Source organism: Dama dama, chromosome 4 (genome assembly GCF_033118175.1).
Source record: "Dama dama isolate Ldn47 chromosome 4, ASM3311817v1, whole genome shotgun sequence".
Classification (NCBI taxonomy): domain Eukaryota; kingdom Metazoa; phylum Chordata; class Mammalia; order Artiodactyla; family Cervidae; genus Dama; species Dama dama.
The window spans coordinates 43,262,945-43,287,510 of NC_083684.1; the positions used below are offsets into that span (position 1 = coordinate 43,262,945).

The 24,566-nt window shown below is 45.7% G+C and overlaps 1 protein-coding gene across 1 annotated transcript in view; it reads left to right on the forward strand.

Moving 5' to 3' along the window:
* The window catches only part of ZFHX3 (zinc finger homeobox 3), a 249,272-nt gene that overhangs the window by 62,446 nt on the left and 162,260 nt on the right, over window positions 1–24,566 (forward strand). The gene's annotated exons all lie outside the window — the stretch shown is intronic.

The following is a 24,566-nucleotide window of genomic DNA, read 5'->3' on the forward strand; positions in this document are numbered from 1 at the left end:
AGTAGTGCTCCTGAAAGTAGCAAATGTGGTTTTGAAGGCCTGTCAAATTCTGTCATGGGGAACATGCTGCTGGTTACTGTGGGCCGAGCCAACGCTGTCGAGGGTCGAGTGAAGGATGGGGCCTTCACCTTCTCCTTTCTAATGGAATGGCTACTGGCTTCTTCTCAGAACTCGAGTTCCTTTTTTCCTTCTTGCACATTCTGCAAACACACTTTTAGTCTATTGTCAGGCTTTGGCATCCTGAAGCTACCATACTTATCTTCAGGACCCAGTGAAATTTCCCCTGGAATGGTTTGAAGAGCATTCATGCTACCTGCGAGATGCTTGCCTCTATTGAGAAACATTTCCACATTTGTCTAGTTCATCTTGAAAAATAATATCACAGCATGTGAAAATATTATTACAGTCATTATTAACAGTGCTGTTAATCCAAAGACTTGGGTCCCAAGGCAGATGGCTGTATTTATAACCAAGGAGTTAATTCCACTGTCAATAAAAATGAAGCTGTTGCTTTGGGCATGATAGAACTCGAGACATGAGCCCAGTGTAGCAGAGAAAGTCACCACTGAGCCGTGTCTGCAGGAATGCATTCTAGAATCAGCGTTTGAACATCTTCAGTTAGTTCCATGGCCACCAAGTCCTCCAGAGAAGTTTTAATTACAAACCAAGGTGATGTGGTTTCTTAAATGTGCTATAACAAATGGATGTTAGCTCAAGTAGCCCTGAGCAGCCCCCTCCATCAATAAAACCCCATAATTATCACATGGCGGGCTCGGAGGAGGAAATCTTCACGCCCTGAGTGTCTAGTCGGCTGGGCTTCCGGCCTCCCTTTCCTGAAGTTGGGGGCAGGGTGAGGGTGTGGAAGATCAGCCCTTTCCTCAGAGGCCCCCGAGGGTCATGACACACCCAGGACAGGCTCTAGTGCTGGCCCGGGAAAGAACATGTTCATAGCCCAAGGGTGTGGCCTGCTTTTTGGTGGTGGCCCTGGAGTTTGGGGGAGGAAGGGTGGTTTAAATGGAAGAACTTGAAATGGCAAATCTTTATTAGTTTTGTAAACAGCTTTAGGAAGCACTGGGAGCATCTTGCAGGGACCCTGCAATTATCATAATAAACAGTTTTATCATCTACTTGGCAATCAATATTGTGGCTTATGCTGCTTTAGTATCTCAGTGGTATTGATTACCTTAACAACTGTGCTGCGGTCAGCTTCCATTAACCCCTGCTCTGCCAGCAGGGCCTGTGCTTTCCCTGGTTGGATGGAAAACTGCTCTGGTCCCAGACCAGGCAAGTGCCAGAATTCAAAGGCTGGCCAGAGTCAAACACAGCTTTTATCTCAAGGCACTCAACAGAAGGAAGGGTTTTAAACAGGGAAGTTAATGCAGGTTTTTAAAGGCATCTTGTGTGTGTGTGTGTTTGTGTAGACAGTGTATAAAACAATTATAGCAGTGGGATTTCAACGGATACTCAGGAATTTGAATGTTAAGATCAAAAACCCTGATTTTTCCCTGCCGTGGCCCTGTCCAGTGGTCATGTCCATTCCAGCCCTCTCACCCCCATGATGGAATTGAGCACTGCAGTGCTGAGGCCCTTATGTAACAGGCATTCCTGGGACATTTGGAGCATTCTGCTTTGAGATCCACAATTTGCTTTTAGAGAGTAACCACTTACTTGGGGACATCTCGTTCTAGGATTCAGGTTCCTCCAGACCAGTGAGTGTCTGAAGTGAAATGGTCGATCATAAGATGACAGAATGCTGGAGATAGATTTTGGTGCCACTTTAGATTACATCACTCTCACTGGCTATCCCCAGTCTCTGGTCTGATTCATGTTTACACCCCTCTTTTCTCCTGATGAAACAAAAGCAACATGGATTCTTAGCTCCAGGGAGCAAGGGATGGAGTCCCCAGACACAGCCAGTAGTTAAGAATTAGGCAGTGGAGGTGATGGGACCAGATGCCATGATCTTAGTTTTCTGAAGGTTGAGCTTTAAGCCAACTTTTTCACTCTCCTCTTTCACTTTCATCAAGAGGCTTTTTAGTTCCTCTTCACTTTCTGCCATAAGGGTGGTGTCATCTGCATATCTGTTGTTATTGATATATCTCCTGGCAATCTTAATTTCAGCTCATGGGAAATAGATGGGGAGACAGTGGAAACGGTGTCAGACTTAATTTTTTTGGACTCCAAAATCACTGCTGATGACTGCAGCCATGAAATTAAAAGACGCTTACTCCTTGGAAGGAAAGTTATGACCAACCTAGAGAGCATATTAAAAAGCAGAGACATTACTTTGCCAGCAAAGGTCCGACTGGTCAAGGCTATGATTTTTCCAGTGGTCATGTATGGATGTGAGAGTTGGACTGTGAAGAAAGCTGAGCACTGAAAAATTGATGCTTTTTTGAACTGTGGTGTTGGAGAAGACCCTTGGGCTGCAAGGAGATCCAACCAGTCCATCCTGAAGGAGATCAGTCCTGGCTGTTCATTGGAAGGACTGATGCTGAAGCTGAAACTCCAATACTTTGGCCACCTCATGCAAAGAGTTGACTCATTGGAAAAGACCCTGATGCTGGGAGGGATTGAGCGCAGGAGGAGAAGGGGACGACAGAGGATGAGATGGCTGGATGGCACTACTGACTTGATGGGCATGAGTCTGAATAAACTCCGGGAGTTTGTGATGGACAGGGAGGCTGGCATGCTGCGATTCATCGGGTTGCAAAGAGTCGGACACGACTGAGCGACTGAACTGAACTGAACTGAAGTGACAGTCATCCAGAAACTTTAAGGACAAGCAAGGTCTTTCTAGCAGCAGTGGGGACGGTGGTGTGTGTGTGTGTGTTGACTGTCTACGTTGTTTTTCTCTTAATAACTACTCTTTGTTTTAAATGAGAAATGTGTATATGTGTGTATGCATATATGTATCTGTATGTATATATGTGTGTGTGTATATATATATTCACATATAAAATAAGTATAAATGATGCTGGGGGTGAGCTTGCACAGCATATCTGGCAACATAACCCCTTTAAACCAATTTTACTGCAAACTGCCATGGGGTCTTTACCTTTCTAGACCAAACAACACAGGTGTGCTGTTCAATCTGAGTGACACTGATCTCTAATGAGAAGGCAGCAGCTACATCTAGGAGTCAGTTTTTAAAGTTGGTGAGTTTCATGGAGTCGCTGGGGAGCGGAGGAGCAGGAGGAGGAGGTAGCAGTAGTTGGACTGGGGGAGGGTGAATCGCTTTGGCAGCTGACATACAGAATATGTCTGTATTCTTGCCCTCCTTGCCAGGCTGCAGCCTCTGGCTTCCTAATCCCTCAAGAGGATCCAGGAATCAAAGTTTAACAGATGGGGAGGAGGCCAGTAGGTGTGTGATAAAGGCAAGGGGCTTGGCTTCAAACTGAGCTTGGAGAAGTGTAAGTAGGTAACAGGCAAGAGGGGGTGCCAGGTGTATGGGATTCCAGATCTTGGAATTTAAGTCCCAGCAAATAAGGGTCCATATAAGAGAGGGTCAGAAAGCCAGGTCACAGAGTCTGGGCAGCAAGATGTAAGGCCGTAGACTCTATCTGGTGAGGTCTAGGGGAGTAATAGCAAGACATGACCACAGTATCCAGCCACAGGCTTGACAAGCAGGGCTGAGCCCACAGATGGCCTTGAGTAGACAGAGACCTGTGCGGGTGAGGGAATGGCTCCAGGGAGTAATGGTGGGAAGTTGGTGGTTCTCTAGGCGTGGTTGAGAATCTAACCAGGGCCAAGCTTACCCTCCTGACCCCACCCTACCAGGTCACCATCTCTCCCACTGGGAGGTCGAGGGATCCCCATCACTGTCTTGTTTTCTGCACCCACCTACTTTTGTCCTCAATCTCCCTGCACCCAGACTACCTTGGTTCCACAAGTTGGTGAGTTTTGTTTTAAGCATAATGTTTTTCCTAAGTGGGCTTCCCTGGTGGCTCAGCGGTAAAGAATCTGCCTGCCAAGGCAGGGGACGTGAGTTCCATCTGTATGTCGGGAAGATCCCCTGGAGAAGAAAGTGGCAACCCACTCCAGTATTCTTGCCTGGTAAAGCCCATGGACAGAGGAGCCTGGTGGGCTCCAGCCCATGGGGTCACAAAAGAGTTGGACATGGCTTAGCAACTAAACAAGAACAACATTCTTCCTTAAATATTAGCTACATCAGTCAGTCAGACTCAGAGGGTGGGCAGTGGTTAAGTTGACCCAAGTTCCATTACTTTCCATTATGATCGGGACAGTAGCTCAAAGGGCTCCATTGTGACAGCAGAGGGTAGACCAGATGGCCCTTACTTTGTCACTATAGACTAAGCAATATTCATGGTGGGGACGATACCCCCATTTTTTAGTTTTATGTAGATGTGTGCATCTTGATTGGATTATAGTGCAGTAATATTGTGGCCCAAATCACCCTTTCTGTTACCTCACCTCACTGGTCTTAAATTGAACTCTGCATTGATACTAGCTCTTCTAAGCTTGACCTTATTCATGAAGAGCTCCTAGATGTTGACAACTTTTTACTTTTTTCTTTTCACCAATAGCTTTTTGAGCCACATGGTCAGACTTCTGGGCAGCAGTATTGTCTATGTGGTAGAGGATGTTTTAGAGGGAATCACGCTCTATGTAAAATTTCAAGATGTAATGTCTCACATCAAGGTTCTTGGCTGTGTGGAGCAACCCGGTATTCAGTGTTATTTATAGTTCTGCTTTTTAGGTGTGAGCAGAGAAGTGAAAATCTTTTTTTGGGTCTTTGGTATACTCAGGTTTTTTTTTTTCTTTCTTATTTAGAAGATGAAATGTTATCTTTGAAGGGTTTGGAAAGATGATTCTTTTTCAGAAAGTGGTAGAAATTCTTTTTCATAGAGAAAAGAACCCTGGAGTAGAAACCAGAGAATGGATCCTGGTTCCTGATTTGCTGCTCACCAGCTGGTGACCTTGGAAAAGAATGATTCATAGTAGTCACTCTGCTGTTTTAGAATCTTTTTGAACCTGTAAAATCTGAGTTATGGTTCCTATTCTGTCTACTTAACAAAACACAGTTGTTGGTGGTCAAGTGAGAAATGAATATGAGTGTTTCAAAATGTATAAACCACCGTATAAATTGAGGGAGCATTGTTATTTGTTCCTAGGGAAGTTGGTGCCGGGTGTGACTGTTTTCTTGGTCAAACACCAACGCTGCTGTGAAAAAGTGCTTTGCAAAGAGTATTTCCCAGGAAGCTGCAGCGTGACGATGGGCATGTGAAGGCCTCCATGCGGCAGGAAGCCCACTGATCGCTGGCTCAGCCTACCTGAAGATGAGCACAGAGAGCTGGCCCCAGTGGGAACCAGCTCAGTTCAGACTTTACAAAGCAATTAAGGTGACTTATAAAACATTCATACTGAGATGAAAGACAATGAGCTCAAAAACAATGGTTGGTAAATATCGTCTGATTTCGTAAATTCACTGGAAGTGTTTAAAGTTATTTTTTAACCCACTAAAGCAACCAGTGGAGGCTTTTCACTTATCAGTGGGTGTGTTTTTTCTTTATCATGAGTTTGACTCCAAACTCTAAATCAAGCTCTTATGTAATCTTAGGCTGTTACATTGGGCTCATTTTTTTTCTCAGCAGTGGTACTGATAGTTGGCCATGTATAAACGGGTCAGGGACTGTGCCCAATGCGTGATGCCTCTTGCCCTTCCTCTATTAGTGGTCGGATGGTGCCTTATACCTTCCAAGGGTAGGAGTAAGGGTGGGGTCAGCAAATGGTGAGTTTTGAACAAGATTTAGAGGTGGCTGGGGCCTAAAGTACTTCTTTGGAAATCTTTTAGCTCTTCTAAATAAAGAAGAATCCATATTTCCTTGATAAAAGGCTTAGCTTGCCATGAATATGTCAACTCAAGGCTGAGGAGTTTGGCTCTGGCCAGGGCCATTCTTTTTTCAGAAGGTGCTCCTGAACTGGATAAAGACAGAGCTTTCTTTTTTTTAAAGGAAAAAAAAAAAAAGTGTATTATGTAAAAAAAAAAAAAATATGATGATGAACTCCATCACCTACACTTGACAACAATTTACTTTTTGTTGGATTTCTTTAATCTTTTTGTTTATTGACTTTGATTTTAGAGCTAATCAATGATATCATGAGGCTTCATCATTTTCTTAGGTGGTAGTAACATGTCGACAAAACAAACGTAACACATTCTTGCATGCAATCAGATATCAAAGTGCTCTCCACACTTACCTGATTGTCCCCAGAATAGCTTCTTACAGTTGATTTGTTTGAAGGGGTTTCCAGATGAGGTCTACCTAGTGCATTTAGGTGTTCGATTCTTAGCTCTCAAATCCAGATCAGTCCCCTCACCCCTCACTGTGGCCTCCACCTGTGCCTCCCTGCTAACCATCCCATGGATTTAGAACAATGATGGGGAGTAGGTCCATGTCGTAGAAGAGGCACTGTCGTGGTGTGACAATACGTCCTCTTTCTAACTCTGCCACTGACCTTGGACAAACCACCAACACTCTCTGGGGTCATTATTCTTGTCCATCAAAGGAGACAGTGAGTCTGAATGACCTTAAACTCAAGCCGTCTTATGACCTTCTCAAAGGGAACACTTGCTACCTGTTCTTTATCCCAGTTTTTGTGATTGAGAAATTGTTGGTGCTAAATAATCCTGAGTGATTAACTTGTTCTTTTTCTCTTGACCATTGTGAATAGTATACCTTAGACAAGGTTATTATGTTTTCCTCCTGAACTTTCAGAAAGCTTAGAGCCAAGTTTATGGCTCAACGTGTTGGTTATTATTGTATGCATTTTTTCTGAAATTTTAAATTTAAACTTTTTTAATGTGGACCGTTTTTAGTCTTTATTGAATTTGTTACACCATTGCTTCTACCTTATCTTTTTTTTTTTTTTTTTGGTCAGGAGGCATGTGGGATATTAGTTCCCCAATAATGGATCGAACTTGCCCCCCTTCACTGAAAGGCAAAGTTGTTAACCACTGGACCACCGGGGAGGTCCCTGTTGTATGCATTTTAAGCCTCGTTTTTGGCTCAGATTTTCTCCACTGTTGTTTATTCTTTATTCTTTTGCCCTGGCCTCAATTTATGCTATCATGTTGTGTTGTGTATTCTTGTAAGCAGTGTGAATAAATGACTCCATGCTGGATGTTCTCATGTGACTCTGATCTGGTCTGCAAGCTCATTTACCTAGGGTCCCTGTCTTACCTATTTTCTGCTTTGTTGAGCCACACATTAGGTGCTCAGTAAAAACTTAACCAATAGAGTTTAAATTTGACATATTGTCATCACTTGTGGATTTACATTTTTTCCCATTTTAGTGGTGAAGAGTTGTTTGGAGTAGTATTGATTTTTTCAGTGTGGCCCCAGTCCTTCTTGGATTCATCTTTTTATGGCGAAACTGCCAGAGGAAGTCTGGCAGTTTTTAAATGCAGTGGACTTGGCTGTTGATGTTTATTTTTCGGTAGAACTTATCTTTGTCAATAGCTCCTTGCTACCTTTCCCCCCCTAGGCTTTTGGTGAGTGAAGCAGTATTTGCTGGGCAAACAGTTGGGGACAGGGGGTTTTAATTCCTGAAACAGTAGCCATTCTATGTATTCTGAAGAGTTCACCTCTGGTTCCAGCCTTGGACACCAGGAGCGCTGTTGTGGAGATGCACAGGGTGATGGAGGTGGACGTACACCTGGGAGAAGGCAGGCCAGGCAGGCGGACAGTGAGCGAGTTCTCCGCCTGGCTCTTGGCAGCCTGCCTTGCCCTCTGGGGAGGCTGTGCCTGCTCTCCTCAGCAAGGCCGTGGTTCTGGTGGGCTCTGTCCCTTACCGCCCCCCTCCCCCCAGGACCTCTGCTTCCTTGATTGTCCAGGAGAGGTCGTTCCTCCTGCAGCTTTAGGGGAGGGTCTGAGTCTGTGCTTCTTGAGCCCCCGGCACACAGTAGGTGCTCAGTAAACACACGGTAAGTGCCTTCCGGAGCAGCTCTAGAAGTGATCAGAGGACATATTTACTTCTGCTGGTGGCCTCCTTTTTTGTTGTTTCTGACACTTGGGAAGGCAATCTAAGCGCTGGTTTTGAGGGGCTGTGGTTTTGAAGGCTCCTGTTCTGGGTCCCTGGATGACTTCTGTCTCAACCACAGAGAACTGAGGTGCCCTTGTTGGTTGACGGAGTCCTGCCCATGTTCTTCTCCCAGCCAGACACCTTCCCAGGCCAGCGGCTTGGCCTTGATTCTCTCATCCCCACTGAGGAGACACTTCCAAGCCTCTGCTCCATGCAGACCTAGTCCAGAGGGACGGCGAGACCCTTGGGTGAGGGGTCCTGGGTGTGGCGAGGAAGTTGAGGCTCATGGCTTGCAAGTTTTCTTCTAATGGAATTTCCCATCACTTACTGCCCTGCTGATTTCTGATCAATGAAAATGAAATTGCATCACCTCCTCAGAGGCTCCACGTATGCCTGCTGCTTCCAGCTGTGTCAGTTCCGGTAAAATAATCTCATCAGGCGTGCGAGAGGGTAATAGGAAATAAAAATAAAAACCCACAATTAGCAAGAGGCCTTGCAGCTGAGTAACACTTTCCATCCCGGAGGCAGAAGGCCAGGGAGTGAATGCTTAGGAAAGATTCCCTCAAATAAAAGAAAAGAAAGAAGATTCCTGGTCCTTTTCTTCTCCCTTCTTCCCCTGAACTCTGCCCACCCCCCTCCCCCCCCATGTGTGGATGGTTTAAAATCATTTGTCCTGCCCTCCAGGTGAGGTCAGCAGAACAGCTGTGAGAGGGACACACACGAGGGAGGGGGCTTTCACTTTTCTTTCTCCCTGGCCCGCCTCCCACCCCAGACAAACACCAAATGAATTACAGAAATTTCAGTTTCTCCCACCAACCTGTGACAGGAAACCAGATGATTGCAGGGTGGGGGGGTGGGGTGGTGGCTGACAACTTGAAGCTGAGTTAAGGTTGGTGAATAGGCTTCTCAGAGCTGGTTTATTTTAATTCCTAGACTTTATGCTTCAATTATCAGTCCATTAGGAACCAGACTCCCCACCTCTGCATTATTCTCTGAAACTCTCAGGACCATGTCATGAATAAGAAGAAGGAGGGTCTATTGAGGGGCATGGCTTGATCACGTGGAAGCAGGGGTGTGGGACAGGCCAGCCCTAACACCTCCGGGTAAGGCTTGGGGATGGTGAACCCAAGTATCCGAGGAGAAGCAGTGCTCGTGTGAAGCCCGGTTCAGTGTTTCTGGCAGTTTTTCATGAGTTGTTTGGGGGACAGCATGCTTTCCTCCTGGGTCATCAGGAAATCTCGGACATCTGTAAGTTTCCTTTAGGAATCTGACTCCCTTTAGGTTCCTGACTCCCATGTAGGTTGAGGATGAGACCCCTGAGAGAGATGAGCATGGCTGGGGGGCATGGCAGGGGCAGACCCAGTGGCAGGGGCGTGGAGAGGGGCTATGGTACCCCCAGCACCACAGGGGCTCGGGCCAGTTGCGCGGCTTGCCAAACCGTGTGTTGCAGTATTTGAGCCATGTTTTTGAATGCAGTGGACATCAGAGGTCGTCACTGGCCACCTCTGGTTCACAGAAGGACAGGTTCTGCCTTAGAGCAGGAAGGGTCAGGAATGTGGGGAGCGGTGGTAACCCAGATAACTGTGTTGATACTGTGAATCCGGCAGCACGTGAAGTTCCGTGCCTCCTCGAACTAGCACCCCGCCTGGATGATTACCACTGTCCAGGTTCTTATTTTGCATTTCTGGCCTCTAATGAGGGCAAGCTAGTTGGGAATCTGTATTGATAAGAGGGCCGCTGTGCATATTGTAGTCACTCAGTGAACATCTGTCGTGTGAACGGATAAAAATCATTAAGAGCAGCCAGCGAGTTTTTGGCTAAGTATGATTCACAGGCATTTAAAGCTAAGAGCACCAGGGCCAGAACCCCAGTAGCCTCTTCATTATCATGGTCTAAGAGATGGGCCCTGTTAACCAGCCAGGTTGGGTACCCCCATCTCAGCATGGCTTAACGCTGGGGCCTTCTGGAGCTGCGGGAACAGTTTTCGTCAACTTGTTCTGGCACTGCCCGGGATTAGGGCTGCTAGCTGGAAGTTTTGAGGGGATGACCCGAACTCGAGTGGGGAGAAGACAGAGGGTGTCCCTTCAGAAGAATGCTGAAGTTCTTGATGTCAGCATGAATTTTTCATGTGTCTGTGTGTTTGTATAAATATATTTCTTTTCTTTTTTTTTAAATTATTTTTTAATTGAAGGATAATTGCTCTACAGAATTTTGTTGTACAGGTATATGTTTGTCCTCTCATCTCAGACACTTAGCACAAGGTGTTGATCTACATTGATCACTTTTTATGACGAACTGGCAATTCCCCACCAGGGATCAGACCTAACCAGGGTGTTCAGGAAGCCATTAAGGAAAAATACATAACCACACTCATTCCCAAACTCAATTGTTTGGTCTTAGTAGTGCCTGGATAAGAGACTTTCCAGCATGATTAAGCCACGTCCTATTTAACATGGCCTCAATGATTCTTCACAGCAGCCTTTGACCTAAGAGCAGCATCTGGAGCAGTGAGAAGAGAAAGATCATCTGGGCCACTTGTGCTGAGTTTGTGAGGGTGCCATTGTTACCCACCGTCACTTGCTGCTTCAGGTGGCTTCTGGAAGGCTAAGGCAGTGCAAACTCTTGGATCCTTACGTTTGAAGAAGGAATTTTCTTTTGTTGATTTGCCTAATTACCAGGGCCACTCTTTGAAGTGGCTAGTGGTAAATACATCTCAATCTGTTTTTTTCTTGATTAAAAGTAATGGTGCACATAATTGGCTTTCTGATTACCACTTGGGATGGAGAAGGGGCTATGAAGAGTAGGGCACACAAATCAGTTTCACTACTCCTACCCCTGCCACCCACACACCCCGCCACCCAACACCTGGTTGGGTTTTAAGCTTCAGAGTTTGGAAGTCCTTCACATACACTCAGAGGGCGAACAGCATCAGTACCCTCTTCAGTCTGTCTTGAAGTCCGCCAAGGTCCCCATGGCTGCTGGTCCACTTGGCCGTAAGGAAAAAGGAATTGTCAGTGGCTGGGCCGGGGACAGCCTCCATCCCTGCTCCATTTAGTGGTGCCTCTTGCTCCCTGCTGCTTGAAAAGCTGTTTATGCTAACGAGCCCGGGAAGATCTGAAGCGCGCACTGTGCCTGCGCTGGTGAGAGGCCCTGTGTGTGTGTTGCCCCATTAATGAGCCTTCCAAGGGCAACCCTTGTTGGTTTTGTCCTGGTGCCAGCTCCCGAGCCGTGTGCCAGGGCGCGCTGCCGATGGGGAGCCCGCCGTGTGGCTTTCTTCCTGCTGAGAGGAAAACACACTCCTTTTTCAAAGAGTCATTTTGGAGATGTGCATTGAGGGGGACATTCCTTCCCCAGGGCCACCTCTCACACCTCGCCCTTGCCTGGCTTCCTGACCATCCCAGCATCAGCATGACCGTGTCCGATGGTGGAGCTTGTGGATAGCAGAAGTTCCGCTACTGGGAACGCTGGATGGGGTTCCCAGGTGCTGCTGCAGGACCAGAGAAAGGCAGCTCACAGGTTGATCCTTTGTTCGCACGATCAGATCGGTGTAGAAGAAAGCTCGAGGCCCATGGCTGCTTCTGCCTGCGTCCCAGAAACAGCACGTGCAAACAGAGAATCTGCCCAAGTCAGTTTCTCTTGCGTCTGTGCAGCCTTGAACCCCTGCAGTTTCTCCTGCGACTCAAAAGTTCTACTGACCAAGAACTAGTTCATAAGAATTCAGGAACCAGTAGACTCATGGTCCTCTTTTACTCATGAGCATAGATGGCTTTATAGCTCTTTCCACAAGGAAAAAACTTTGTCCATACCTGATTCCCCTCACTCTGCCCCCCAAACCCAGATATTTAGGGATTTGCTTGGCTGTCTGAATTTCTGTCTCCTTGACCAGTCTATTTAGGATGACTGGAATGAGGGCTGCCCTTGTAGACTTCAAACCTTCCAGATTATTTGGAGTGGGACATAAGAAGTCACAAAATACTGAACTACTCAGGTGTTGTACCTGAGCCTCCAAATTTGGAGGAATGGGTCTTTGGTGGTCAATTATATGTAACGTTGAGATCAGCATACTCCCAATAATATTATTTAAGAGAGAGTGCTCTTAATCAAGTTTTTGGTTCATACTACCTGCTTAGCACTGTGCTGGGAGATGAACAGAACTATAAGCTGATTTTCACCTTCAAGCAGCTTATAGTCCATTGGGAGAGAGAAAAGTAACCCAGGTGGCACAAGGAGAAGTTGTTTTAATGTCAATGTGGTGGTGATCACTGTTGGAGTTCAGCGAGGAGAAATAGTTTGGTGGGTTTGAGTGATTTGAGTGTTGTTCAGTCACTACGTCGTGCCTGACTCTGCGACCCCCATGGACTTCAGCATGCCAGGCTTCCCTGTCCTTCACTATCTCCCCAAGTTTGCTCAAACTCATATCCATTGAGTTGACGATGCCATCCAACCATCTTGTCCTCTGTCGCCCCCTTCCCCTTCTGCCCTCAGTCTCTCCCAGCATCAGAGTCTTTCCCAGTAAGTCCATTCTTCACATTAAGTGGCCATAGTACTGGGGCTTCAGCATCAGCATCAGTCTTTCCAGTGGATATTCAGAGTTGATTTCCTTTAAGATTGGTTGCTTTGATCTCCTTACTGTCCAAGGGACTCTCCAGAGCCTTTCTCTAGCACTGCAATTTGAAAGCATCAATTCTTTGGTGCTCAGCCATCTTTTGGAGAAGGCAGTGGCAACCCACTCCAGTACTCTTGCCTGGAAAATCCCATGGACAGAGGCGCCTGGTGGGCTGCAGTCCATGGGGTCGCTAAGAGTCAGACACAACTGAGCGACTTCATTTTCACTTTTCACTTTCATGCCTTGGAGAAGGAAATGGCAACCCACTCTAGTGTTCTTGCCTGGAGAATTCCAGGGACGGGGGAGCCTGGTGGGCTGCCGTCTATGGGGTCGCACAGAGTCGGACACGACTGACGTGACTTAGCAGCAGCAGCAGCCATCTTTATGGTCTGAATCTCACATCCATTGACGACTATCAGGAAAAACCATAGCTTTGACTATGTGAACCTTTGTCGGCAAAGTCATGTCTCTGCTTTTTATTACGCTGTCTAGGTTTGTCATAGCTTTTCTTCCAAGGAGCATGCGTCTTTTAATTTTGTGACTGCAGTTTGAATGATAGGAAGGGAGTTTTATTGCCTCTGTGGAACTGGAGCTTGTGCTTTTTAAGGGACGTCCAAGGTTTGGATGAATGTTGAGGAAGAGGGACGCCATCCACCGGGTGTGGGGCTGCAGAAACGGAGGCAAGAATGTGTTGATGGGGTTGAAACTGTGCTGTTGGGGAAGTGAGAGCTGACTGATTTGTAGTGTGGGGTTGATTTTAGAGTGTGTTAAAATCAGTCTGGGGAGCATCTGTTTGAATATTTTGGCAACTGTCTCTTGCATGGGAAAGGCACTGGATGAAGATGACAGTGAGAAGGCTAGGAAGATCTTTCCTGTTTTCTGAACTCAAAGATGGTACCAAGAGTTCCATCCAGAGAGCCCAGGGCAGTCGGTGAGGGGCAGTTCCGCTTGGACATGTCGAGCCACGCCAAGTGTGGCGTGATGGGAGGCCAACCGCTTACAGACATCTTGTGGTCTACTGAAAGTATGAGATGCACATTCAGGTGATAAGTCAGGAATGGAGATTTTTGCTTTGGGAGTCAACTCATAATTTCAGTAATTGAAACCACAGAAGTAGTTAAGGTAGTTGATGTACAGAGATAAGAGCAGAGAACCAAGGGAGGTGGTGAAGTATGATGCTGGTTAATTCTATACAACAGAGAGGAGAGATTCTGGGGGTCAACATAGCAGGGTATTTTATCAAGTAACTGGAAAAGCGCACCCACGTATGGTTAGAGAGGTTGGAGGAAAGCCAAAAAGCCATGTAAGAAAAGTGAGGTGGGGAAAAGATTGCAAGGGGACAGTCAGCATTTCTGAATGCAGGGGAGATGGAAGAAGATGAGGGGAAAAGAGGAAGAGCCATTGGCTACCCTGAGAAGGGCATTGGTGACCTTGAAAAGGGAGCTGCATCTTGGAGGCATGGGACCTTCTAACACCCCTTCCCATAGAAACAGTGTTTAGTACCCCCTCCAGAGAGCCTGAGACTCTGTTCTGGGGTGGGGGGGTGCTGGCATCTGTGTGTATCTTCCCTTGGGTCTATGGTTGGGTCTGCTGCTCAGCAAAGCTTGAGAATTGCTAATGCGACACAGTCTTGCTCTCTGTAAGCACGTAGAGCTGGTGGAGTCACCTGGCTTTAGGAGATTGGTGATGGGAAAGTGAGGCCGTGGTCACAGTCCACTTGTTGAAAGGAGTTGAGCCCCGAGGGAAGGACAGAGCAGCATCATGTGCCTGACGATGTGAACAGTCAGGTTCCCATTCAGAAGCTTACGTGGGAGTGGACTGTGGTAGCCTGTCAAGTGGGAGGGGGATTGGCCAGTGAAACCCTATGAAGCCCTCTTAGTAATCATCATGGAAAGGACAACACATCCCTGCCATAGGAATAACAGGCAATTTACAAAAGAAATAGCCAGTAAGTATCTGCAGATGGGTTCTGTCTTACTGGCAATAAATGGAAGTGAGAATGAAATGCCATTTCTTGCCTGCCAAATTGACAACTTTTTTTTTTCTAAATCAAAATAATACCCACTATTGATGAGGGTGCAGGAAAATTGAGGCTCTTGTGCCAGTGAGCATGTGTTGGAAAGGCTTTCCTAGAGGGCTGCTTGGCCTATGCCAGGCAGCCTGAAATATTCCTAGCTTTTGAGCCAGCAGTTACACTTCCAGAAATGTGTCCCACGGAAATAGAGATGGAACGTTATGGGTGAAAGCCTAGGTTTTAAAGTAGGAAGGAAGGCTTATGGTTTCAAAGGTTGACATTGGTAGTATGTAACTTGTATAAGGTATTAACATTTAACCCTCTAGGCCTCAGTTTCCTCATCTGTAAAATGGTCTGTTGAAAGGATCGAAGGAAATAATGTCTTTTTAAAAAGTTCTTAGAACTGTGCCTGGCCCTACTAAGTGGGTAGTAATTGAGCTACTGCTTATTTTTATTATTTTGCTATTATATGTGCAGAAAAATTTGTGAAGAGTTTATTGTTGTGCAGCATTAACAGCAAAATATTAAGGATTGCTTAAATGTCCAGTAATTATGAATTATGCTGTGTCCATAGGATGCAGTATCTATGTAGTCATTAATTCTAACCTGTGAAGAATATTTCATGTCCTGGGAACACTTCAATGCCTAAATTAAGTTAAAGGGGCAGTTCACTTAAGGAGCAGTGTGATCTGAGGTTGGTAAAGATCTATAACTATAGACATGAAGAAGGAAAAAACCTAAAAACTTCATACCTCCAAGTGGCTCTCTGGTCAGTGATATTGTAGGTGGATTTTATTTCAGATATTGAGTTTTTCTACAGATACCCCAAATTTTTAAAAACAGTGTGTTCATACTGCTTTAGTCAGAAGACATTATTTAAAATAAGTCTTAACATCATGAAATGCCAGACTGAAACTCTTAACGGGCCAGATGGTACATTTTACATCATTTCCTAACTTCTGCTCCACAGCCCAATAGGAGAAACGGAGAGATCAGAAATGGGATCTTTCGAGATGGATTTTTAGGAAATTGGAGGTGAAAAATTTTGGGTGCTGGCACAGAAGACGTTGAAGTAGTTGTTCACACTTAGCAGGGATAGCAGGGAAGGTATCCAGTTGAGCAGAAAAAGCACTGGCGGTTGGGTGAGGATGGAAGGGAAGAGGCACCTACTTGCCGGTAGGAGGGGCAGGTGATCCAAGTGGGAAGTTCAAGGGACTGCATTTGCTGGAAGGAGAGGGAGATCCATGCATTATGGTGAATAAATTCAGGTCTGGAGAGAACCATTCAAGCCAGTGATGGACAAAGGATACTGGCCTGTTGTTCTCAGGATATGGGGGAGAGGTCTCAGGGTAGACACTGAAGGAAGTACCTAAGTGTTAGATACAAATATTCATATAGCTGGTTAAATTGCCCCCAATTCTGCACTTCCCCCCCCCCCACTTTATTTTTAAGAAAAACACAGAATCAGTAAAAACTGAATGGTTTCACTTTTCATTACTGTATTATGGGTTTGATCTTTTTTGAGCTTTGGGTGTGTCTGCATACATAGTAACAAATCTGTTCCGGTAAATACCAGCTCCTCTCTCCTGACACCCACAGCCTGGCCTGTTAGACCTGGCTCTGCTTTGGATCTCACGACTCTCTCCTCCTCCCCTGCGTGACTCTGTCAGAGCCAGAATATCGCGGTAGTTGTGGATTCCCTGCAGAATGGACTGAGCTAGCAGTTTTCACTTCCAGGGTGATTTATGTTCACGCTGGAAAGAGCACAGATGCAGTTATTAGCAAACATGAAGCCCAGGGCCTGGACGATTCTCTGGGCCTTCCAGGCAGTGGTCCTCCTGCAACACAGGAGACCTGTTCCAGCATGTGTGTGTTCCCTGATCTCGCCATAGTTACAGAATGATTCTCAAGGCTACAGGGAAATGGCTACCAAGAGGATGGAATCTCGCCTATTTATGGTTTAACACTTACTGACTTACACGCAGCAGCAATATACAAATACCGTTGTTGTGTAAAGCACAGAATGGAATTGGATTTGATTCTTCAGTGGATTCCAGGCTAAACAGTTGAGGGTATTATTTCTTTGCCCCTAGAATGAGGTTTCTACTTATCTCCAAACCTAGGTTGCCCTTGGTGCTCTTTTTTTTTTCTTAGACCGTGGGAATAGTTTATCCATCATTGTGTATTTTGCAAATATGTTTTAGTCTAGGTTAAGCGCTGCCCACTCTCTGTAGGTTGCTGGATTTCTTGCTTTCTTTGGTGGCTATCCTTGCCATTATATTTAGCATTGCTCTTCACCAGGTTAGGGAAATCTGTCTTGAATCAGGATGCCACAGTAAATAGCTTTCAGCATGTGTTATTTGAAATCCTGCCTGAATTAGAATGGCCATTTGTCTTCTCCAACCAGGGAGTTCTATCTAGAACCTTTAGGCTGAAGAAAGGGAAGACCAGTTTCCTCTGTCTATCTGTCTGCACCTCCACATCGAAGCCTCCCTCCTGTCATGAAGCTGTGCCAGGAATGGATTTCAGATGAAGATAAGGGTGGAGGATCAGGCTGGATTGGCTGTTTATAGGTATTTTGGGAGATTCAACACGTAGAGGTCCCACACTGGGCAATTTATTATTTCTTTTTCATTTAACGTAATTTCAGATGTACAAGAAGAAAGTTATAAGAATAGAATAGAGAACTCTCGCATATATTTCATCCAGACCTCTCCCATGTTATTAATAGCATTTTCTCCCTTCTATCTGTATGTTTGTCTTCATGCATGTCTGCACAGAGACACGCTCTCACACATGTATTTTCTAAGCAGTTTGAAAATGGAGACAGCATGCCTCTTTACCTCTAAATGGACCCGTGCCTATTTCTTAAAAACAAAGATACTCTTTTATATAACCACACTGCAGTTATCAAAATTAGGAACTTAACATTCATCTACCACTATTTCCCAATCTACAGACCTTAATCAGATTTTGCAAGTTGTCCCAACTGTGCCCTTTATTTGGGAAAAGTCCAGATTCTGTGTTTTGTTCATTGGTCACATCTCTTTAGTCTGACTCTTTAATCTGAAACAGTGTGTCTTTCTGCCTCCTGACACTGAAATTTCTGAAGAGCCTAGGCCATTAGATTGTCCCCACTTTGGATTTGCCTGCTGTTCTCTTGTGATTAGACTTGGGTTTTACTTTTTTGGCAGGCATTTCACAGAAGGGATGGCATGTTCTTCTTAGTGCATCCTCTCAGGAGGCACAGGATGGCTCCTTGTCTAATTCCTGGTGATCCTCGCTTTGACCACGTGGTGAAGGGAGGTGCTGCTGCCAGGTTTCTCCAGTGTAAAGTCACTGCTTTTTCCTTCTGTAATTAATAAGTGTCTTGTGAGGAGATACTTTGAGACTGTAAATATTCTGTAACTACTCAAACTTTCACCCACTGCTTTTAGTATTCATTGATTCTTTGCTGAATGGGTTACTACTATGATGATGATTACCAGATGGTATTGTTCTAACTTTATCATTCCCTCTGTATTTGTTAGTGGGACTTCCACCCTAAGCAAGAACTCTCCCTTCTGCCACATTTAAAAAAAAAAGAATTATCAGAGTATGGAATCATGGATTCTAATTTTATATACTGGGTTTGTAATCCTTTACTCTCATGTAACTTTCTTGCTGAAATTGTCCCAGGCTTGGGCAGTGAGAGCCTCTGAAGATGCTCCTGGGCCTTTGGGCACACTCTTCATTCATTCCTAGAGCACTTCTTTCTGTCCTGGCTCAGAAAGGTGCTCCACACTCATCTTGCACTCTCCCTGCCTCAGCCCAAAAATTGGCCGGCTCTCCAAGGAAACCTGCTTCCATTTAGAGGAGAAGGATTACACCAGACATTTCTTTAGTTTAGAGGAAAAGAAGGAATGTGTCCAGGGATCGTCTGTTTTTTTCTCTCTCTCAGTGTTATCATTTCTCCCAATACGTTCATTTTCCCCATGGTTTTATTAAGCACCTGTTACATTGTGGATGTGGAAGATACAGAGATAAATGAGACATGGATCTTGCTCTCCAACTACTCATAGCCTTAGGGCAGAAACAGACAAGTCAACATATCATTACAGCAGTGTGATAACTCTAGAATTGCAATGTGTCACCATATGCAAAGCTGTGGGATCACAGAGGAGGAGGTTAAAGCTGATAAAGCTGACTGAATAACCCAGTGGATCACCAGGAATGAATAGAATCTTCACCTTTCAAAGGACCCAAGAGGCTGCCTGATGTGGAACCTCCTGGCCATAGAAAAATGCCCTTCTCCACGCATGAAACCAGGGTCAGCATTCCACTTGGGAACTCTCTCTAATTAATCCAGAGACAGATTTTTGTTTATATTGAATTGAACTCTAATTTTTAAATAAATTGCCCCTCATTTACTCCTAGTTAAACCCTAAAGCTCAGTAGAAGATGCAGAACTAATCCTCATCGTATGTGGCAGGCAGGGCTTCGCGTGGTTGAAGATGGTTGTCTTGGCCTACAATGGGAACCTCGATTTTTTTTGCTCTTGAGCTGATCATGGTCAGCCATTCATTAGTCAGTACACCTCTTACCAGATTCCCCCACATGGCTCGTAAAACTCTTCATACAGATAGAGAAAACGAGAGGGCTGTGATCCTGCTCAGTTGGAACAGATAGAGGCACCCCTGTAGCCCAGAGGCCACATCTACATCGTTGGCCGTTGTGTCAGCTTTAGGCTGCCTCTGAATGTGTAGTGAAGGAACACCTCCAGGTATGTTTTTTGTTTTTTTGCATGAACTCCTGTTAATCCAAGTCTCTTTCATTCCCTGTTGGTTTTACTGCTTGCTTGAAGTTAAATACAAGGCTTCCTGTTTCTCCTTTCAAATTTTCATCTTGTTTGTTTCAGCCTGTTGTTCCAACTTACCGAGATTTTTTTAAAAAGTCTTGATCCCACCATTTAGCATATCAGTCCCCTCAACTGATGTATGTGCTTGGTCTTGTCCACCCCCTAAAGTTGTCGATTTAAGTGACGGGAACCAGGGAAAAGGCAGGACTTTAAGGCATGTCCCTAGACACATTGACCTTTGAGTGGGTACTTTAGGTAATAACATCCTCCAGCTATAAGAGCGGGCAGACTTTATTATCTGGAAGACATTCTGCTCCCCTAGATACACAGAAATGATAAACTTTGGGATACGTTATTAAAATAAAAAAGTACCCTCTACTGCGTTTCTCAGATCGTTGAGTCTAAGTGAAGCTATTTTTCAGTTTATTTTATGTGAATTTTCTTACTGAACCTACAGCTAATTGCTGAGTCCTCAGGACCTTTCCTCCCCCAGATGCTATTCAACAACTGTCGACTCTCTTCTAAAACTGTGAGGAACTTGCAGTATATAGTCTATAACACATCCTTTTAAACCTAATATATATACTTAATCCAAAATGACGATACACATCTTCTTCCCCTTTCTCTTGTTTTATATTACTTCTGAGTGCTTTTTCGCCATTTAACATTATATTTATTTGTTTGCAGTCTTTCCCCACAAGAATGTAAGCTGATTCTTGTTGTTGATTCTCTAGCATCTGACACATAATAGGTGGACAGTAAATGCTGAGTTAATGGATGAATACATTTTTCGATCTATAGTTTCTGGAACTGCTTTTTTATTTTTTTCTTGAAAGAAATCAAGATAATGGGCCTTTTATCCCTTCTTTGCTGTTGAAGATATCCAAGTAAGAGTCCATTTTGAACTCTCCTCTCCTCTATCACTCCCAAGTTAAAAAAAAAAAAAAAAAAAAAAGGAGGGAGGAATGTGTCTATGAACTGGTAGTGTTCCTTTACATAGTCATCCTGATAGCCCATGATCTTAGAACAGACCCTGGTACCTAAAGATTGAATGCGACTATCAGATGTTCTGAAGTTCTCTTTGAGAAACAGACATTAAAGTAAAACAGAGAAGACGGGACTTCACCGGTGGTCCAGTGGTTAAGTTTTGCACTCCCAGTGCTAGGGGTACAGGTTAGATCCCTGGATGGGGAACTAAGATTCCGAATGCCACATGGTGGGGCAAAAAAAAAAAAAAAATAGGGAGAGAAATAACTAAAAAAAAAAGACAAGAAAACATAGCAGAATGACTGAGAACACAGGCTCTACAGCCAGATTATGGTTTTGTCATTTAGGCTTTCGTTTGTTATTTGACAAACACTATGTCATTTGTCATTTAGGTCAAGCAACCTCAGTTTTCCCAGCCTCAAAATGGGGCTAAAAATAGCACCCGTCTTATGGAATGTTATAAGCATCCAGGTGGTGTTGGACCCACAAGCCTTACCATGATGCCACACTCAAGAAGTGATGGCTTCCCTTCACATGGTTTTCATTTTTAAAAAGCTTTGGGTAAAAAAGGTGCAGAGGAGGACATGAAGTTGCCTATAACCTCATCCCCTAGCAATTGCCTCTGTAAAGTTTTTTGACGTAAATCTCACGTATTTCCACATGCAGAACCTATATAGGCTTTGTTCACTAAGCATCCTGTGTGATCATTTCCCCACCCACCCCTGTAAATAGTTTCTTTTAAAAGTGATATTTTATAACATCCAGTGGAATGCTATGCACTGTAATTTAGAAAATACCTTGTTTCTCCAGATTATTGCCATCTATTTTTTTTTTTTTCCTGTTACAAACATTGTGATGAATAATCTTCTATCTCTGTGGGTACCTTAGATTGTTTCCTGGAATGGGGGAATTGCTGAGTCAAAGGGCACATGCATTTTTGAGGTTTTTGACACCCACTGCCAAATTGACTTCAGGAAGGTGGTGCTCACTGAAGTCTCCTGCAGCAGAGCAGGGAACCCCCGGGAGCCCACCCATTCACTTCTCCCTGGTGATGCTGCTCGGGTTATTCACGGAGGCAACAGTTTCTCCCATCTCTACTCTCTCTTTGTTTTTCTTTGCTTCCCCCCTTTGTTTCCTTTCTTGGTTTTCTGCCAAACAGCCTCTTGTGAAAGGACCGCCTAATTAACCCTGTGCTAATTAACAATTTAAAATTACACAGTGCGACTGTTGGTGTTAATTCTCCAGGAACTGGAGCAACAGCAGAGCCCCCTCCCCTTCCTCATAACTGCACCCCCTGTAACTTCACCAGCTTCCCCCGTAACTCTTGCATGGAGCCCTGGCCTGTCTCCTTAAGGGAGAGTGATAAAGCTGTCACTTCACGTCTTCTCAGTTGAAAGAGGGAGATGGATGACTTTGTTAATGGGGGGCCCCCGGGATAACAGGGTGGAGTCTTACCATTTTTTAACCATCTTCAAAAAATAAGGACTGAGACTGGCAAAGATGCAGGGGTTTTACAGGGAGGTTCAAGGAAACTCTAACCTGTGAGAGGAACAAGAATGGGGGAGGGGTTCCTGATGAAAATGTTAGAACTTTTCTGCACAAGAGGACTTCTCAAATGGAGGAAGGCACTCAGCAGAGAGTGCGTGAGTGCTAGGTCACTCCTGTATCTTCCCTTTAACTCTCTTACTGAAGAGATGCACTCTGTTGAAATCTAACTGAATTCTTAAAACCACCACCACCAAAAAAAACCCCCCAGACCCACACTGAGTCCAACACTGGTGGTCTTGTGTTTAAAGGGGATTCAAGGGTGCAAATGGCTGGAGAGGAGCAGGCGGCCAGAAGGGGTGAGGGTTTGTGGCGTGTGAGCCAGCCCCAGCCATACCGAAGGATGAGGAAGGGGCGCAGAGCCGGGGGTGGGGGGCCGCCTGTGAGAGCACGGGGACCCGCTGGGTTCCCAGGCTGCCCTCTGTAACTGAAGATCATTGATTTTACGGGAAACCATGTTTACAGACAGAGTGCTGATCGACCTCGAGTTGACTTCTGCCTCCTTAAGTAAGAACTACCTTTTTCTTATTGACTGGCTGATAAACAGAGCGAAAGGAACTGCTGGCCGGGTGGGAGGGTGGGAGAGGGCCTGAGGTCCTGGGGCCCAAAGGTGGGGCAGCGTTAAGAGATTCCTGCATCTCTGTGCTCTGGCCCTCTCCTGGCCCCCCCATCCCTGCACCTCCCAGGGACTGGTGAGTGAGCCCAAGACTGACCCTGCCTGATTACCTGGCAGCACAGGCTCCGAGCGCAGAGGAGCAGCGATCTGTCCTAAAGCAGAGTGTCTCACTCAAGCTTTAGTAATGCACAGCCCCTGGGGAGGGTATTAAAAATGCAGATTCTGATCTGGGGTAGGGCTGAGCGCCTGCATTTCTCACAGGCTCCCTGGTGAAGACAGGCTCTTTGGCCCTGAACCATATGTGGCTTAGCAAGGTGGCAAAAGCCGTCTGCTTACCCTGGCCAGAAGGCACTGAGAAGAAGCCCAGAGCAGGTGCTTGGTATCCCGAGCGGGCTCCTTTCCCACCAGCATCTCAGGGGGCTGGTGCCCCCTTGCGAATGAGGGGTCCCCCACGTGTGCTCCCTCATGGGGCACGTGTCACCACCACAGGCTGTCTGTCTTTGCCCATAAGGTCATCTTTTCTTGACACCTTTTGCTGAGGAATAGAAAACAAAGTTGGGTGACTTTTTAAAAGTCCCAGTCCCTTAACCAGATGATTTATGGAGGAGGAGGAGGAAGAAGAGAGCAGAGCAAGAAAAGCCCACCAATTAATTGGTAAACGCTTTGCAGACTTCTCAGCCCAGTCCAGGCTGGAGAAGAGATTGGCTTTGCTGTCAATACACAAGTCCCTGGTGAAGCATCAAAGCTGTTCTCCTTTATCAATCGTGGCCTCCCCTTCCTGCATGTTCCTGTAACTTACCAAGCATTTATGACATTGATTTTACAATCCGGCTGTTAACCCTCCCGCCCCTTCAGGCCTGCCAACCTTTTTGGCCCAAGCTGTCAATCAGATGTCATCCAGCCAATCACATGCGTCCTTAGGGAAGAGCCACCCTGTATTCTCACCTGTATCCCAGCTGAGCCTTGTGAGGTTGTCTCATTGCGTTTGCTGTTTGGTTTGGTTTAGTGTAGTTGTCTTTGTTTAAAATCAATATATCTTTTCTAAGGCACACGAAACTTTGTTGTAATGGAATTTGAGGTTATAAGCTGAGAGCTGGTGTGTGTGCACGCGTGTGCTTGTGTGTTACAAACAAAACATGACATATTCTTCCAAAAAGTTGTTTCTCCTGAAACTTCTGGTAAACCTGCTTTCCCCATCTTTTCCCGAGAGGGAGCTATTGGCTCACTGTGCGGTCGAGAATCAAGCAATGAAAAAAAGAATGGGAAGATGGAGGGGGGGGGGGGTTGGGTGGAACAAACCCAGCCAAAATCTTCATCCACTGTGAGTGAATGAGATGGTGGGTGGAGAAGCAGCCAAGTCTTCTCCAGGAAGGAGGCGTGGTGGGGAGGGTGGCCTGGGATTCACAGCAAGCACTCTGAAAACCTTGCGAGGCGCTGAGTCGCCTGTAGGAGCGGGGCCAGACGGAAGAAATGCTCCTGTGATGTTGTTGTCACAGGAGCAGAGCAGAGGCAAGCGATCTAATGTCTCCCTCCCCAGGGACGTGAGGTCTCCGAGGGCAGATTGAGCTCAGTGGCACTTTGGAGTCGGAAACGGAAAAGCCCCAGGGCTGAAGGACAGCTGCTTGGGTAACGACTAATAAGTAAGAGGCAGGTGTGGAGCTGGGGCTGGCGGAGCCCAGCTGCCATCTCGGCTCGCTGTGAGATCCTTGACAGCAAAACCCACCCAGTCAGTGGTGAACGCGCTCCATTCAGGCAGGGTGAGATCCTCCCTGCTGGTGGCGGACGCGGCCCACTGAGAGTCTCGGTGGATCTTCCTAGAAACATCACACTCATGTTTTGCACCTCTGTATTTTAAGTCTGAAGCCAGCTGAGTCACAAGCAAGGGTTGTAGGGGGGAGATGGGAACTGGGAACAC